This window comes from Ictidomys tridecemlineatus, chromosome 2, assembly GCF_052094955.1.
Source record: "Ictidomys tridecemlineatus isolate mIctTri1 chromosome 2, mIctTri1.hap1, whole genome shotgun sequence".
In the NCBI taxonomy this organism is placed as follows: Eukaryota; Metazoa; Chordata; class Mammalia; order Rodentia; family Sciuridae; genus Ictidomys; species Ictidomys tridecemlineatus.
This window is the reverse complement of record NC_135478.1, coordinates 188,886,323-188,904,245: the sequence shown is the minus strand read 5'-3', so window position 1 is coordinate 188,904,245 and position 17,923 is coordinate 188,886,323. Positions and strand designations below refer to the sequence as shown.

At 38.1% G+C, this 17,923-nt stretch overlaps 1 long non-coding RNA gene across 3 annotated transcripts in view; it reads right to left on the bottom strand.

Annotated features, from left to right (window-relative positions):
* The window catches only part of LOC144375429 (uncharacterized), a 183,993-nt gene that overhangs the window by 157,290 nt on the left and 8,780 nt on the right, over positions 1-17,923 (bottom strand). For 2 of the 3 annotated variants that reach the window (XR_013435269.1, XR_013435267.1), the window contains exons 2-3: positions 17,220-17,336; positions 10,608-16,173 (exon numbers count right to left, since the gene is read on the bottom strand). This is a non-coding gene — a long non-coding RNA (uncharacterized LOC144375429). Of the gene's footprint in view, positions 1-10,607; positions 16,174-17,219; positions 17,337-17,923 lie in introns of those variants that run through there. The other variant, XR_013435268.1, reaches the window with a different exon arrangement.

Here is a 17,923-nt window from a genome sequence, read left to right as displayed (position 1 = left end):
ATCTCTGCCAGCCTTCTACAAGCTTCCTGGCCCCTGACCGTTGGTCTTGCTTCAGAGCTACTGCTATGTTCTCACCCCAATTTCTGTGATTTCTTTATTCTGATAATTCTTTTAAATTTCATTCTTAGCTTTGCCTCAACTAACCTAATTCTAGCTTTTCATCCCTGCTCTTCCAACCTACTGTCATTCCCAGCTGCAAAGTGAAAACTTGCCCCTACTGTCAACATGTCAACAGTAATAAAAATGCTACCTTGAAGCTGCCTGCCTTCACAAGATTCCTGAGAATTTTAGGTATTTCAGCTGTATACTTCTTAAATACCCATCATCAACTAATGTTGTTAGAGTAAGTTATGAGCTAAGAGTGTATGTAGCTCACTGTTGAAGCATTTGCCTGGCATGTGTACGGCTCTGGGTTTGATCCCAGCACTGGGTGGAGGGGAATAAATTACATAAATTATCCAAATAACTCCAGTTTTAGAGCCTTCCAAGTTCTATAAGACAGAGAAAGATGTTTGGTTGGGTAATGATTCTCCTGATGGATCAAGAAAGAAAAAAAAAATCCTCCCTTACAAATAAAAATCTACAAATTGATAACTAAAGGCCAATTTCTAAACCCCACTACTTTAGCCAAATTCTTTAGAAAGCAGAGACAGAAACAAAAAAATTGTAATTTGTTATTTTATTGCAGAACTACAGAGTAATATCCCACAAAGCAAGAGACTGACAGCTAAAATATTGTTGAAAATAATCAAGACCATACTAGCCAGTCATCATCTCATCTCCCTCCACCATCCATTCTAGATCCTTCATGCTTGGATACCACATGGATCTGGTCTTCTCACCTGGTGGGTGACTCAGAATTTTCTCTCTGTGGGTTCTAAACTCTTACATTGTTTGCTCCTGATGATCCAAAAATACCATAATGGCCCATTCACCACTTTTACTGGTTAAAAGTGTCAAGAAATGTCCTAGCAAATCCATTGTTTCCAGACATACTCCTCTCCGCCCCTGTTGAGGGGCAGCACTCTGAGAACCTCACAGTAATCAAGGATGACTACTTACTCAATACAATATATTCATTCCTCCTGCCCAAAGGAAACAGGTGATAGTTTCAGCTTCAAGTTCATCTAAACCTTTACTGTATTGTCTGACGGCAAGAATTTCACCTGGGAACCTAGACTTCTAACATGGCAGAACCTAAATTTTGTGTTCACGAAGCATAAATTCTAGTGTCTTGCTGGAATTGATAGTTAAAGAGGTAAAACTCTACTTCTGCTCCTGATCCCCTGATTCTGTGTGCTCTATCTTTTGAGGACACGTATGAGATATCAACTATTGGTTTTACAGATGCACATAGTTTGAAGGACAGTGCTGTAATCCACAGTATGATGTCCCCTTAACTGAGCTTCTAATAGGTTAATCTTCTATTCTGTTAGGCCAGTTGTTTCTAGGTGGTGGGGAATGTGTAACACTGGTGGATCCCATTGTCATGTGCCCATTATTGCAACTCTTTTGCCATAAAGTGTAAACATTCGTGTGAGGTGATGAAATGAGATTCTGTGTGCGTTGTCTATGGTGGCCCTGACAAAATATCACAAACCAGGTGGCTTAAAACAATAGTAATGTATTGTCTCAAAGTTGTGAAGCCCAGAAGTCTGAACTCTAGATTCTGGTAGAGCCATGATCCCTCAAAATCCCAGAAGAGAATCCTTCCTTGCCTCTGCCTAGCTGCTGGTGTTTCCCTGCAATCCTTGGCATTCTTGCTTGCAGCTCCATCACTGTAATCTCTGCCTTTGTCATTACATGGCACTCTCCCTCTGATTGTCTTTTTGTCTTATTTCCCTTTCTGTAAGGACACCTGTCATATTGGATTAGGGGCCAGCCTATTCTTATATGACGTGTCTGAACTAATTACATCTTCAATAAACTTCTTTCCAAATAAGGTAAAGTATAAAGTACCAGGGACTAAGAATTGAACTCATTTTTGGAGAGATACAATTCAACCTATAACAATACCCATGTTAAGAGATCTGGTACTCCATATCAGATCCTGGCCTTCCAGAATTTTTAATACTATCTGTATTGTAATTAGAGATAGTGACAATACTTAAAAGCTACAGAGAAGACTTTTACCAAGGTTGGCTATGCTGAGGCTATACATATTTTGATAAGCTCCAATGCTCTTACAAAAGCTAAAAATGCTTATCATTGTCATTGCTCATACACTGGTCAAGCCACAGACTTCTCATATCCCAAATACCTCGCCTTCAACCTGCAACATATTCCAATTAACTGTAAGTGGCTATCATAGTAGTTGTGATGCCTTACATACTAAGTGTGTCTGTATTGCTTTTGGACAGAAATTATCCAGTTCCAAATCCTATTCTGAAGTTCTATCTTCTAGGCCACTCAAGTCACCAATCATGCCATTAGTCTGGGTTGTCAAGTAGAACCTGAACAGAGTAAATCACAGGTAAATGAGAATGAAGATGGATAAAAGAGACAGGAGAGGTGGGAAAAGAAATATGAAGGCATCTTATTGAGCTGGCCACCACTTGGCAACAGGTGCAACTGATTTACTTCTTAGTGTAAGTACATCTTCCAAGAATCTACCTAAGTGATTGTATCTCAGAACAGTAACTAAGACCATCAGGGTGCAGTGGGATGCTGCTTTCCCTCTCCCATTGGTCAAAGGTTTACTCACAGGTTGCTAGCTCCACCTTAGTGCAAGGTTGCAAATTAGGTGCCAAGCAGGTCCTTACCATCAGAAGTTCTAGTGTAGAAAGTGAGTAGTAAGTAGTGCAGAACAAGGAAGGGTGCCGTCAAGTTGTGCTCTCTTGAAATAAGTTGAAGCCCTCAGCAGTTTGGTCACTATAGTGATAGCTGGAGTGATGTAAGTGACCAAAGACTCTTGGAGACAAGTGCAAAAAAAATCCAAATTGGTACAAAATTATACTCCCAGAAAGGGAGTTGGTCAGTGTTAATTTTTTTTTAAATTTTCATTCATGATCTGAAAGTACCATGTCCGCTGAGTAATTTTTCCCTTGAAAAGTAGGAATGGCTAGAGTAGATGGTCCACTTGGTCTTTTGCTTTATCTAGGCAGCTGGAACCACTGCATAGTATTGCCTTAGATAATCTCTAACTTGCTTATTTACTTAGTATTACTTTTAATATTTTTAAAATTTTTATTATTTATGTATTTATTTGTTTGTTTGTTTATTGAAACAAGGTCTCACTGTGTTGCTGGGGTCCTACCTTAGATTCCTGAGCAGCTGGAACTACAGGCATCCACCATGACACCCTGATACCTGAACTCTTTTCAAAAAGGATTTAAAATGGCTTATAACAAAATGCAGAGCAATATGATAGACATATAAAATGGCTCAAGCAAATGGGGGGAAATACTAATATGCTAATGGTGTATTTAACATAATTGCAATGATAGAACTGCAAATTTGGCTCTGAGCCATATGGTTCAGAAAGCATGATAAGTTATATAGCTCTCATTATCAGAAGGGAGGAAGCATGCTTTCGGAGAAGGAAAGTTTTTTCTGGCACTGAAATCTAAAAGAACTTTCTGATGGGAGCTTTATGGAAAGGAAATGGAGTGATGTAATGGGCAACATCCTCAACAACATTTTTACAACAAATGCAGGAGTTGACTTCATTTTATAATGAGAGGGAGGGACGTTTATTATCTCAATAGCTGGAACTGGAACAACTTTTTCTGGGAATAACACTTGGGGTTGTAGCAGAACCAATGAAGGATTTTGTGGGGCTATCAAGGCTTGAGAGAAAGAAGAAGACTTATCTGAATAGTGAAAGAAAAAGAATCTGGAAGCACAAAGGGCAATTTGGATATGAGTGAGTTTTTTTAAGAGTTGAAATAGGGAGGGAGATGAAGGAGAGTAGAAGCCACAGAAAAAGCAAAAGGCTCTTGTGGTGATCCCTCTTCACCTACCCTACCTTAGTTTTCCTCCAAGTTTGCTCTGGGCATTCCAATATGTATATGGAATCCAAGAACTTATATCCTGCTGGTAGCAGGCCTTCCCTGGCCCCCGGGGCCCAGCCCCTAGTTCCTTGTTCTGCATGTCAAAGTGGCCAGCTCACAAGGCCATGACGCAGGTGGCCAGCTCACAAGGCTGTGATGCAGGCTTGCGGTTTCCTGTTTATCTGCCTCAGACATATGTGTCTCTCGTAACAGCTTGACCTGTTCGAGCTTTCTGATAGGGGACGGTGGCGTAACCCAAGGACGCAGTTACCACTCTTCCCTCCTCGCTTTTGAGTAATTTCCCGCAGCTGTTAATAAAGATATATAAGGAGAACAAATTTGGCAATAAAGCGCACACATGCCTCCTCCTGGATGAAGAACCTTGGTGTCCTGTGTTTTTGTTTTTGTTTTTTTAACCTCGACGTCCCTCGCCGGACTCGGTTCCCGTTAGCCAGATGCGGCAATATCCCAGAGGTTCTAACCTTTTTGGGCTCATGATATTAGCCCCAAGATGGCAGTGAGGCAAGATGATGGCAGAACATGAGGACCCATTGAGGGCAGGTCGAACAAATGTTCATACCTTTCAAAAACCAAGAAGCCCATGGTCTAGCATGAGAGATGATTCTTCTGAAGGTAGATGGGATACTCTACGAAAGAGGCAGCCAATTTTCATCTACAATCTATTCCTCTCTTCTTTTCAGTAATATAACCTCCCTATCTTCAGTTGGACACATGAGCTTCCAATTAGAACCATCTCCTAACAAATCATTCTTCTGTCTGCGGCTTCTCAACACACATCCGAGGAGATGGAGGAGGAAAAGGTGTAGACAATTTCTGGGTCACATTCTTATAGGAGCCTATGTTGCCTTTTGATTACTTCCTCAAGTCTAGAAGGGAGAGCTGGAGGTAGTGAGCCAGCCATGTGAATAAGGACAACATTCTAGTCAAAGCAAAAGCCTAGTAAGGATATGTAAAGAAATTGGTTTTCCTAGTGAACTGTCTATCCATTCACCCACCCCACTTCATCCCAAGACCAAACACTTCCAATTCAGACCTTCACATGAGAGAAAAATAAATTCTATCATGGTTAAGCCTCTTTTATGTAATTTCTATTAAAGGGGACAGATCCATACCCTTTATGTAGAATATAAAACCATCTCTTGAGGAAGTTCAAGTAGGATTTTGGAGAAGTCAAATCTACTCTTTGGGTATAGTCCTTAAAATTATGTAGTATAAAATATCTTTCAAACTTAGCAAAAATTATACTTTATGGATAACAGCAATGGTCCTATCACAGATTTACTACAAGCACTTTATTGGTAAACTGACCCATTTCATTTGTTTTTCCTATAACCTAGTATAGTACTGTTTATTAGATGAAATGTTAAGCTGAATGAACATGTTGTCCATTTTATAGCAGAGTTCAACATGCCACAAATAAGAGGAAAGGAGTGTGTTATAATGTCAGGAGCCCATGCTTATTGAACAAGCCAAAACTTTTCCCCATGAATATAGAAAAGAGGGTGGTCAGAACAATAACAGCTTCATTATTTATTTATTTGGGGGGGGGTGGCAGTGCTGGAGGTTGAACCCAGGGCTTGGTGTATGTAAGGCAAGGACTCTGAGCTATATCCCCAGCCCCTCCAGCTTCATTCTAAGAAACACAGTGAACAGAGATGAAGCTGCTCATGTTTTTATAGTTGCTAGGATACATCGTCAATCTCTTCTAATGATGGTGTTATGACTACTGTTGTCTTTCTTAGTCACTAATTCAATTAGGAACTGGAAAAGACTTTATGTGATAGATACCCAATTGGTATGGTTTAAACATATGTAGGATTATTTCTATCACTTTTCAATAAATCCAGAGTGGATGGTATATAAGACTGCTATGGTGATTCAACAAGGAGTAGCCTTCCACTTTCTTCTTATTGATCCTTGAAATGCTGTCTTCCTCCTTGTGTTAGACTATAGATACCATATTTACAACCCATGTAGGAAGATGAGAGAAGAATGGAAAATAAAATAAAAAGTTGCTTGTTGTCTTAAAGCATTTTCCTAGAATTAGAAACCTAATGACTTCTGTTTACATTGAATTGGCTAGAACAGTTACATGGCAATCCTTATATGCAAAGAAGTCAAAGGACATGATAATTTTTACCTGAGCACACGGGTGACATAAAAAAACTCAAAGATCTCTTAATAAGGAAGGAGGAGATAATAGAGTGAATACTGGGTAGACAACATAAGTGTCTGCCATATAGTATCAAAAAGGTTTCTGGTACTGAACTAATATCATGAGGCCAAAAAAGGTTAAAACCTCTGGAACATAAGATTCCAAACATTTCTAAAGCACTCAACCAATTCTATTACTTCTTTTGAGGGTGTTCTATCACTTTTTCATAGGTAAAGTGACTGCTGTTACTCATTTTCTTAACCACTGTTCTTTCCATTATTGTGAGTTCAATATTAGTTGGAAAGTGTTTAATATTGAAATAGATTAAAGATGGCCACAAAATTTTGACATTGTTCCAACCAAGAGATGAATTTTATGTTGTCCTTTCTTGTATCTTGCTGGGCTCTGTGACTGCTTGATCAATAGAATGTTCCAGTTTTCAGACTCAGGCCTTAAAAGACTGGCAATTCTCCTTCTGTCTTTTTAAATATATACTCTTAGAAACTAGCCACCATGTTGGTAGGAAGTTCAAGTAGCATTTTGGAGAAGACAAAAAGAAATGAACCAAAGCCCCTAGATTATAGCTCTAACTATAATCTATCACCAAATGGCCACCCCTGTAGTGAGCCATTTTAAAAGATGATCATCCAGCCTAGGTTGAGTTCTCCTAGCTGATGCCTTACAGAGCAGAAATTAACTACCCCTCTGAATTCTGACCAATTTCAGTATTCAGAGGGGTAAAATAAATAATTATTATGGTTTTATTTATTTTAATAATTATTAAAATAAAATAAATAATTATTATGGTTTTAAGCCATTAAGTTTTAAGGTAGTTCATGTCACAGCAATAGATAACTAAAACAATTACTTTCAGTAGAAGAAATTAATAATGCCTTAATGAAATATAAATCTTAATTAATTAAATATAATTTCTACTGGTCAAAAATTGTGAAGAATGTAAATGTTATGAATATACCAATTATTCTCATTTAGTGCAATAATTCAGATATATATTTATTGCACAGACTGGAATTTGTATGTTGTCTAGCTCTATATATACAGTCTTTGACTCAAATATCTGACCAGAGATATTACAGAGAGCACATTACCAATTTACATGAAGGCAAAGAATATTTAGAAGCAAATAAAGGCATACCTGAAAAACATCTAATACAGTATCATCATTTTTCTGAGCTCTCAAAAAATTGTGAATGTTTAAGGAATTTAGAATAGAAATAATTTACAAAAACAAAGACAAAAATGTACAGTTATCTTCATTGGGTTTTGCCATTTAGAGAAATCCATGACTGCTACCAAGTCACTCAGCTGACTAGTATAAAAATGAGCTAGGCTAGGCAGAAAACAAATGGCCAGTCAGAATGCACCATCTATCTAAAGAACTGGAATTTCATACTTCTAGTTAAAATATTTTCATTCTTTTTCATACCCAAACTAGAACATTTTAATATATCCAGCACATAAGACTTACAGTCAATTGTCAATGAGACTAGATTCATAAGTGCACAATTTGGTTTAAGATCTAAAAATTGGATCCCTTTGTCCCCCTTGCTTTCTGTAGAGACAGGCATAGTTACAATGTAGTCAATTGTATATAACAAAGTCTGAGTTGTATCCTAAGCACATTCACAGGGAGGCAGTATAAGGTTGGTGAGGTAGTTCTGTTCTGTGAGTTGCTTAGGCAGCTAGGTTCTTTTTGTCTTGTTCCTCCACCTTTAGATTTCCTTTACTCAGGTATCCAGCATGGCTTATCACCACAACTACCTTACAAGCAGTAGGATGAAAAAAATGACACACTCTCCCTTAAAGGATGTAACTAGAAGTTTCACAAATTAGTTCTGCTCTCATGCCCTTGGTCAGGATTTATTTGCCACAGGCCATACCCATCTTTAAGAAAAGTGGACAATGTAGACCTTATTCATGTTCTTGGCCACCAAAAAAAAAAATAGTTTTAAAAGGCATTCTATTACTATAAGAAAGAAATGGAGATTTGATATAGGGGAATCAGGTAACTAAAGTATCTGCCACAAGGTATACTTACTTGGGAGCAAGAATTAATCTTCCAACTAATATTTTATTTTCTTATGAGATCCTTGGCTTGAATGCTCTGCCTGAATGAGCACCAGATAAATGCTTTCCATAAACCTCTCTGAACACAATTTCATAAAGACTTGTGCATTATGAAAAGAGATGATGCACCTTTAAGTCATCTTTATGCACTGGTCATAAAATATCATGATAAATTAAAGGAACCAGAAATCATTGATTCAGACTTGGCTAATAAATACAAGATATTTTTATCTTTTCCAAGCAACAATTTCTTGAGTACTCTACATGTTTGCTTTTTCTTTAATTTTAACTCATGCAATATCTTTCAGGATGCCATCTCAAAAAGCTTTTATAAACATTAATTAACTAAACTTCACAACACTCTCCAGAAGTGTGTATTAATATATCCATTCACATGGCAGAAAGCCAGATGAATATTAGAATCAAACAATATGGCGCTTACTTGGTTTTAAATATGTAAGGACATCAAACAGGCAGTGTTGGGAATTTAATGTTAATCTAAAAATTGGTTATTTAGCTATTCTTGGGCTGCTAGATGATTATTACACTATATTCAATATAAATATAATAATGTTACTAAAGCAAAAAGAAAAGGAAAGGCTTTATTTTGAAATGTACTTCAACTTAAAAGTAACTGATATGTAATCTATCTGCAAATATAAAGATAATAATAAAATTGGAAAGATTTTCATCAGATAGACTTTGAGCACCAAGCTTGATTCATTTTGTTTCTAGATTAAATTTGAAAAAGCAGCTTTTAAATAAGACTTATTCAATCCACGTGTCAGGAAAGAATAGCACATATCAGATTTCTTTGAATGAAATAATAAATCATATATGAATGTATACTATATGAATTTTCCAAACCAAATCGAATTTTGTGATGAATAAATAATAAAAAAAATGATGGTACAATGCATGATTATTTGTGACTGGGCTATCCAAAGAGATAACTTCTTTGGTATGGCCTGAAACACATCTTTTTTAAAAAACATTTATTTCATTTATTAATTTTTATGTGGTGCTAAGGATCGAACCCAGGGCCTTGCACGTGCTAGGCGAGCACTCTACTGCTGAGCCACAACCCCAGCCCCCTGAAACACATATTAACAATGTTTAAAATTCCAAGGCTTTTGTATTACTGTTATTCATTGGAGAAATTCGTGAATAACTGGAAAATTTGGAACTTTCCAAATCCACAAGAGATATAACCACAGCACCTTATAGAGGCAGATAAACTTATTTCAGTTGCTAAGTGAGAGTATTAACATTGTATTTATTTCTGGTAATCTGATCTATGTCTGAAAAAGACTAAGGTCTAAGCCTCAGTTTAATGGAAGCTAAAAAAAATAGAAATAAGGTCAAGAGAGTTATTTTCATAGGAATGGACAACTGTTCAAAGTAAGATTTACTGGTGAAAACCAACATGAGGACTAATAAAATATAAACCAATGACTTTTAGCTCAGATGTTCATCAGAAATCTTTCCCAAAGCTCCTTACATAGACTTTTTAAACCCCCCTCAAATAAGGGGTATTATAGAAGTAGGGCAATATCCTAAAAGCTCTTTTTGAAGCTGATGTTTTTCAAATCACAAGAAACTTAATAAATTCAGTTTTGGAAAATTTCTCCTAAGACAATTATACTGGCTAGGCTAACAAGGGGAAAACTACACATCCATTCCACCTGACTCACCTTTTCTTGTGGATTGACACGTTCCAAATGTCAATGTTTTAAGCCAGCTAACTTTTCAAGGGCATTTCAAAGCTAACAGTCTAAACTTCAGGGTTGTTTTGTTTGGTTGTTGGAGATGTGGAGGGTATTATTCTAAAGAATATCAATTTTAACTTTCATGACTTGATAATATATCCTCCCAAAATTCCTTTCACCAAAACCTAATAAACATGGAAAGTCTGCTTAGTTAATTATAAAGTTAGAATAAAAAAAATGATAGTCATTTATGATGCCATATGAAATAGCTTTACCCAGGGAGGTAATCCTTTTTAAGAAGGAGACCCACATATGCTTTCATAGGTACATTAAACAGATTTTGTTTTTTAATAAGACTATAGATTTTTGCCTATACATACATTATTTAAAATTCATTTTAACAATAGTTATTGAGAGTTGTCTACTGAGTATAGTAGGAAGTATGCAGATGAGCAAGGCAGATTTCCTGCCTTCAGAAAGCTTACAGAGTCAAAGAAATATAGAAGAAAATATTTCCAAAGAGAATAAGATAGTTGCAGTTAGAAAGGTTCAAATAATGTTTTATGAGTTTTAAAGAAGAAAAAGAGTTTCTTGTGAAGATCAGCAAAGCCTACTTTGAGCAAGAAAATACTTGGTATGGTATTTGATAGATGGGTGGGATTTGGGTTATTGGTGTTCAGTGGCATGGAAGGGAGTGGGCAGTAGTAGTGGAAGATCTCCAGGAATTAGCACCAAAAGAGTGTATAGTTTAAGTAGAGGGTGCCATGTAACAGAAGATTAGATTGGGAAGAGTGGTCAGAATAAATACTATTCTTTGTTTCAAATTGTAATATGTGTTAGTCAGCTTTTTCACTGCTGTGACTAAAAGGATGCAACCAGAACAACTGTAGAAAAGGAAAAGTTTATTTTCAGGCTCATGGTTTCAGAGGTCTCAATCCATAGACAGCTGGCTCTATTCCTCTGGTCTCCAGGATAGGAAGAACAACATGGTGGAAGAATGTTGCAAAGGGAAGCAGCTCATATGATATAAGGAAGCAGAGAAAGAGATTCCACTCATGAGATACAAAATATATACCCCAAAGCCACACCCCCAATGGCCCACCTCCTCCAGCCACACCCCACCTGCCTTCAGTTACCATCCAACTAATCCAGTCAGGTGATTAATTCACTGAGTAATTTAAGGCTCTTATAACCCAATCATTTCCCCTCTAACCCTCTCTCTCACGTGAGCTTTGGGGAGACAACTCACAACTTGCTCATCTGTATACTTCCTACTATACTCAGTAGATAACTATCAATAAATATTGTTAAAATGAATTTTACATAATGCATGTTTGGGCAAAAATCCATAGTCTTATTAAAAAATAATGTACCTGTGAAAGCACATATGTGTGTCCTTCTTAAAAAGGGTTACCTCCCTGGGTAAAGCTATTTCATAACAAACCATAACATAATATAAGCATTAAAAGTGTCAGGCATATATTTACTTATCTGTTTGTTTATGTACTATCTTCTTCAAGTAGATTGTAAATTTCATGAAGACAGAGATTTGTGTTCATTGCAATGTCCCTAAGACCTAGAAATGTTAAATGAATGAATGATATAAAAGACTTGGAAGATTCAAATGGGTTCATAAAATGAGAAGATATGTTCCTTGGTTTGCCTCTTATTTAGGCAAAAGAACATGAAACACAAGTATAAAGAGAATAGTATTTCCTGAAGTTGTTTCATTAGTCAGTGAACTGGTATAAAACAAATAGTATACTTGAAGGAAAATTCAATGAAGGGACAGACTGTTATTAACTAATTGCTATAAAACAGATTATAGCCAGCGTGGTGTTTTAAAGCAACACTCATTTGTTAGTTTATAGTTCTATAGGGTAGAAGCATGGCATGGTGTGACCAGGTTCTCTGTTTAGGGCATCAGAGGCTGAAATCAAGGTATTTGCCACACTAAGTTCTCATCTGATGTTCACTCAAGTTGTGGCAGAATTCAATCTGGCTGGTTTTAAGACTGAAGTCCCTGGAGTCTTTCTCAGTTCCTAGAGACCACCCACATTCCTTGCCACATGGCCCCTTCTATCTTTAAGCCATCAGTAATCTGTAAAATATTTCTCCTGCTTCTCAACTTTGATTTACTCTACCTGTGGCCTATAAACCTAGATTAAAAGACTCATGTGATTAGGTAGAGCCAAACAAAATGATCTCCCTATCATAAAATTAACTGGCTGGGGAACTTGATTGCATCTGCAAAATCCCTCACAGCAGCACCTACATTAGTGTTTGATTGAGGTACCGGGAAAATATTTACACAATATCAGAAGTCACAAATCCTGGGGGATCATCTGAAAATTCTGCCTACTCTATAGAATATTTATTAAGGCATGGTAAGATTAAGGTATCAATAAGGAATGGCAAATCCTCCCCGACATAACAACAACTGGATGTTCCTATCAACAGGCCTGAAAAGACAAGGAGAAGGAGCAGTGACCAGGACCTGGAGAGCTGTAATTGTGGCTGCAGGTGAAAGAGAGGATGACCTGACAGGAGCCTTATCTTCTATGGAGGACCAAAGCCATTGATAGCAATAGCTTGAAGCAAGAACCTTACTTGGATATCTCAAATCTTCCAGTTTCCTGTTGGTGCCTCCATTGGCTGAACTCAACCAGAAGCCAGAGGGCAAGGAAACATGTACATGTCATCCATAAAGGTCAGCTCCCCCAGACACAGACCCAGGTGGCAGTCAGGGGAGAACACACTGAGGAACAAATGAAAACTCTCTGGCACAATTACTGTCTACTACAGATTTGAGTATATTCTCTAATATAATGTGTTCAGATGTCATCATGTCTCAGTGATCAAAATGTCGGAATTGGCTTTAGAAAGAGAAGCTCTCAGATCCATAATTAATACCCTGACTCATTTGTTTCACTCTTTTCCATACCATTTTGTAAATGGATAGCCAATGCCCACCAGAGGAAATTTTCTTACCTGAAAGATAGAAACCAAGAAAAAGAAGAAAAGAAGAAAATGAGGGAGGAAGGGAAAATATTCGTATTTATATATACATATGAAAAAATAGAAGATGATTTCTGCAAGTTTAACAATCCCATTCTATGTCATCAAAAATAAAGGAGTAAACCAAGAAAGACCCTCAAGGACTTGGGAACATGAAAATGCCAATCATTCCATTTCTGACCTCTTGGTTTAGGCCATGGAGGAAGCCTTGCCTCATCCCCCATTTCTGACACAGAGTTCTACTTTTTTATTATTATATTTATTTTTTAGTTATAGTTGGACACAATACCTTTATTTTATTTATTTATTTTTATGTGGTGCTGAGGATCAAACCCAAGGCCTCGCGTGTGCTAGGCAAGGGCTCTACAGCTGAGCCACAACCCCAGCCCCCAGAGTTCTACTTCCTAATCGTGATTTTTTTTTTTTTTAACCAGACTCAGGTTCAGAAACTTATCCCATAACAGAGCCAATTTCCAAGAGTTGAGTGGTAAGGAGAAGCAATGCTTTATTCAGTGGCCTAAGAACAGAGAAGTGGGAACCCTGCTTGCAAATCAACTTCTCAACCCCAGGAAGATAAGGAGTCATGGTTTGGGGAGAAGTAAAAAAAGGATGAGAAATAGGCAATGAAGGAGAGGGGTTCTCATGTCTTTACTGGGAATAGACAGAGATCTTCCACAAATTTAGGTGCCACCTGTTTTCACTGCTTTCATAGTGTAGTGTTTCCCATCATGGTACCTTTAGCTCTGAATGGGGAGGAAAAAAACTTGGCAAGTCTAGGTCATGTTACCCTGTATGAGAGTTTTGATCAACATGTCTACATGCAGAACTGAGCCAAATTTAAGGCAGCAAAGGAGACACACCACATACATAAAGGCCAAGCCTATTCCTCCATTCCAGTCCATGGGACAGCTGCTGGCCCAAATGCAGAGTGTGTTCTCAGCAAAAGTGGCCTTCAAGTCCCTGAAAAGTAACCTAGGCAACCGTTATCATCTTAACCCACATGTCAGTGGTGTTATCTACAGCAAAGCTAGCAAGAGACTAATAGCACATTGCCCAGCTGTGTGACCTCCAAAATCACTGATTTTTAAGTAAACTAAGAGCAAGTAAAGCTACAGAGTTTATTTAGGGCTTTCCTTGGTAATACTTTGTTGTCCTTCCTCAGGAATCTTTAATTCAAATACTCTGACTATGTAGCTGTGGCCATTATGGCTAAATAGTAAATTTTCCATTTAAGCTGCCTTCACATTTATTGCCTTAGGAAATCCACAATTAGTACCCAAGCCCTAGGGTGGGCCTCTGTCTGTAAGGTATACTTGGGCTTAACCAGGCCCATGGGATTTGACTCATCTGACTTTGTACAAGTATGTCTGAGTATCCTTCTACAAGGATTAAGATTTCCTTCAATAATCAATCATTGTTTTAGAATATTGGCAAAATTAGGCATCCTTTCTAGGTTAGGTTTTATTTCATTTTTTTATTATAATGGGAAAATAATCACAAAACCTTAAGAGACAAACAGGTTTATGTGAAGTTGTCTACCTGAGCACTAACCAGCAATCCAGGAGCACTAACCAATGGGACCAACTTGATCTTGGGTTGGCAAGAGGGATTCTTCTCACCTTACGGCTAAGGGCTATAGGTATAATCAGCAAGAACTTCCAGGGGGAGAGGTCTTAGGTGAGTCCTGGGTGACATCATGTGCAACTCTTCTCCCTTGGACCTGTAGATGGTTTCCTGGGATTCTCCAGTCACACACTTTACCTCATTTGTGACAGATTTAACAGACACATTAAATCTCAACTTTCTTGTGTCATTTGAAACAGTAAGTGTGGCTTCTTTGCAAATATGCAATAGAAAATAGTAAGTAATAAGTAATCATGTTATCTGAACAAAGAAATTTTTCACAAGAATTTAGTACACATTGCATGACCCTCCTTTATATAATATGTATAATATATCCTTTGGAAAAGAGTCACTGATTTCAATATGACTTCCTTAAGAATAATAGGCATTGTCAGTTTGCTGGTCTCATTTGTCTCCCAAGAGAAAGGGAAGATTATTAATTACCCAGTGCAGGTCAGGGGGTTATCAGCCTGTAAAAGGGATTTACCCAAGGCTGCCTTATGACACAAACCAGTTGGAAGTTGGGCGGACTATGGACCCTGCACATGAAGGTTCTGTTCCCAGGGTATAATCTCTAACTCCTAAAATGCCTTCAGTGCATCTGTAAAGGACACAGCCCAATTTCTAGACTTGCTAAATGAATTTTTAAACTTTATATATGCATGGATATAAAGGTTTTTAGGAAAACTGATTGAAAGGATGTTATTTCCAGTGACTTGCTAACCAAGCCAATAAAAACGTAGGTCAGCTGGTATTTGCAGGGAGGCAGCTCCTCTGAATTATACAGCTTTCTAGGAGAGATGTGAGACCTTCTACTTCCCCTTGCCCCCTGGTGACAGCTTTGCTCATTTTCTTTGCCTGACACTTTCTGAACCACATAGCCGAAATCATAGAATATCACACACATTAATATATCATTGTTATGCTTTCACAAAAATGGCTTATTGTAATACAGTGTGAGATATGCTAAATTAAGAGTATGAAGTGTCACTGGAAAAGAGATGAAGCCACCTGTCAGCCCTCCCAGGGAGGGGACCAGTCATGGAAGCCTTCCAACACTAGATCTGGACCTCTAAGGGTGAGTCAGAGATTGCCAGGCAAATACAAGGAAGGTCATTGTCATGTAAGGGAATAAACAAAGCCAATGCCTCTATAGAGAGGCCGCTCCATTGCTTCTCTTCTTGAGTTAGGAGACACCTATGCTTTCCTTTGCTGGCTGTGGAAGAATGACAAAAAGTAAAAACAAAAAAAACAACAGAACATTCTAGGTCAAATCTTACTTTCCAACACTGACAAGGAGGTTGATACCTTTGCTGTTATTCACCTTGGACTTAAACTGTATCTTCTCTCCAGGTAGGAGCAGACCAAGATCAGTGTGTTAGTCAGCTTTCCATCACTGAAGCAAATACATGAAAAAAAATCAACTTATGAAGATAACAGGTTATTCTGGCTCACAGTTTCAGAAATTTAGGTCCAGAATCAGTTGGCCCCACTGTTTTTGAGTCTTTCACAAAGCAGAACCACATGGTAGGGAGCAGATGGAAGAGCACAGCTGCTCATCTTGTGACTGAGAGGCAAAAGAGAGAGAAGAGGAAGATATTGAGACCTCACTATTATTTTCAAAGAACAGCCAATGACCTAAGTCTTCCCACGAAGCCACATCTCTTAAAAAGTGTCCATCGCCTCCTAATAGTACCAGAGGTTGGGGAGTAGGTCTTTACCACACAGGCCTTCAGGGGATGCTTATCTGAATCATAGCAGTGATCAACCCATTTGCTGATTCTAGAATCTGGACAGGACCTCTTACTCACTTCTGTGTTTGGCTTGTTCACGAGGGATCCTTGTTAAGCCAATAACATTAGGACCTCTGTTCTATAGCTGCTCTCTCAACAAAAGCCTGCATCCCACACTCTCCTCCCCAAGAATGGCTTCATCTTCCCACAGGAGGAAAATCTTTTTTGCTCCAAATGTGCCAGGTCCTCCCTCCACCCCACGCAACCCTGTCTATCAGAAAGGCAAGGGGCAAAACAATCTCTCAAAATTCAAATAATTTCAAGTGATACATGTTGTGATATAAAATGTAATTAAAGGGCTGGGATTGTGGCTCAGCAGTAGAGCACTTGCCCAGCATATGCAAGGCATTGGGTTTGATCCTCAGCACCATATAAAAGTAAATAAATAAAATAAAGATATTGTGTCCAACTACCAACTAAAAATTGTTTTTTAAAAAATATAATTAAAGCGTTCTGTTGAAAAAGATACTTCAGTTGTGGCTTTTAAAAGAATCGTGGAAGCGAAACTACCATGAGCAGCATGAAAGAAGGAATTTGTTACAGGAGTTGAAACAATTGTGGGAAGAGCTGAGAAGGTAAGTATCTAAAAAATGAAATTGAGAGAACAGAGAAAAGTCATAAACTATTCAGAACTTGCTGCCACCCTGCTGCTGTGTGGGACCTCAAAGCCTATGGAGGGTTGTTGGTCCTTAACATCCACCACCTCTGGAAGTTTTCAGCCATGCACAGGGGCACTTTTGATGGGCAAGACCAGCATCAGGAAGAAGGGAAGAGCAAGAATGAACTGGAGCCTGCCAACATCTTTGCACATATCTCTTACCAGCGACATGTGATGATATCCTTCAGAACATATGATGGCTGCTTCTCTCCTGCTTCTGAGAACTCACTCTGCTTCTCATTTGGCCAACTCCAATCTGGAGATATGGAAAACCTAGTTCTGAAAATAACCAAGTGGACAATAGAACAATTTGTTACATTTGTATTTTGACTAAACTCCCAGACCTTCAGCAATTCATTGTACAGCTACTTATACATACTCCACCTCGAATGAATGCACCATTGTGTGCCAGACTCCACTTAACAACAAAAATTAAAGCAATAAACAATCTTTTACACCCCCCCCCCCAGATTTCATTTACACACAAAAATTGTATCTACTTTGGCAAACAACATGCTGTTTGGATATATGTAAGAAAAGTCGACCTTAATAAGTCTTGCTCAGTTTCTGTCACCTCTAAGTGGTCCTTTGTATTATACACCCTAATATCTATGCAACATTCCTCCCAGTGCTGGATCCTAGCAGTTACCACCTTAAAGCACACTTTCATCTTTGTTCCCCAGGATTAAATTTCCTTCTCTCTTGCTATCTGCCTCAATCTCACCCTGCTCCAAACCTTCCTACAGAAGGTTTCACTAAAATATAAAATTCTAATTACAATTATCCTTTGGTATCCATGGGGGATTGGTTCCAGAACCTGCTCATCTATTCCAAGATCTATAAATGCTTAAGTCTAATAATAAGGT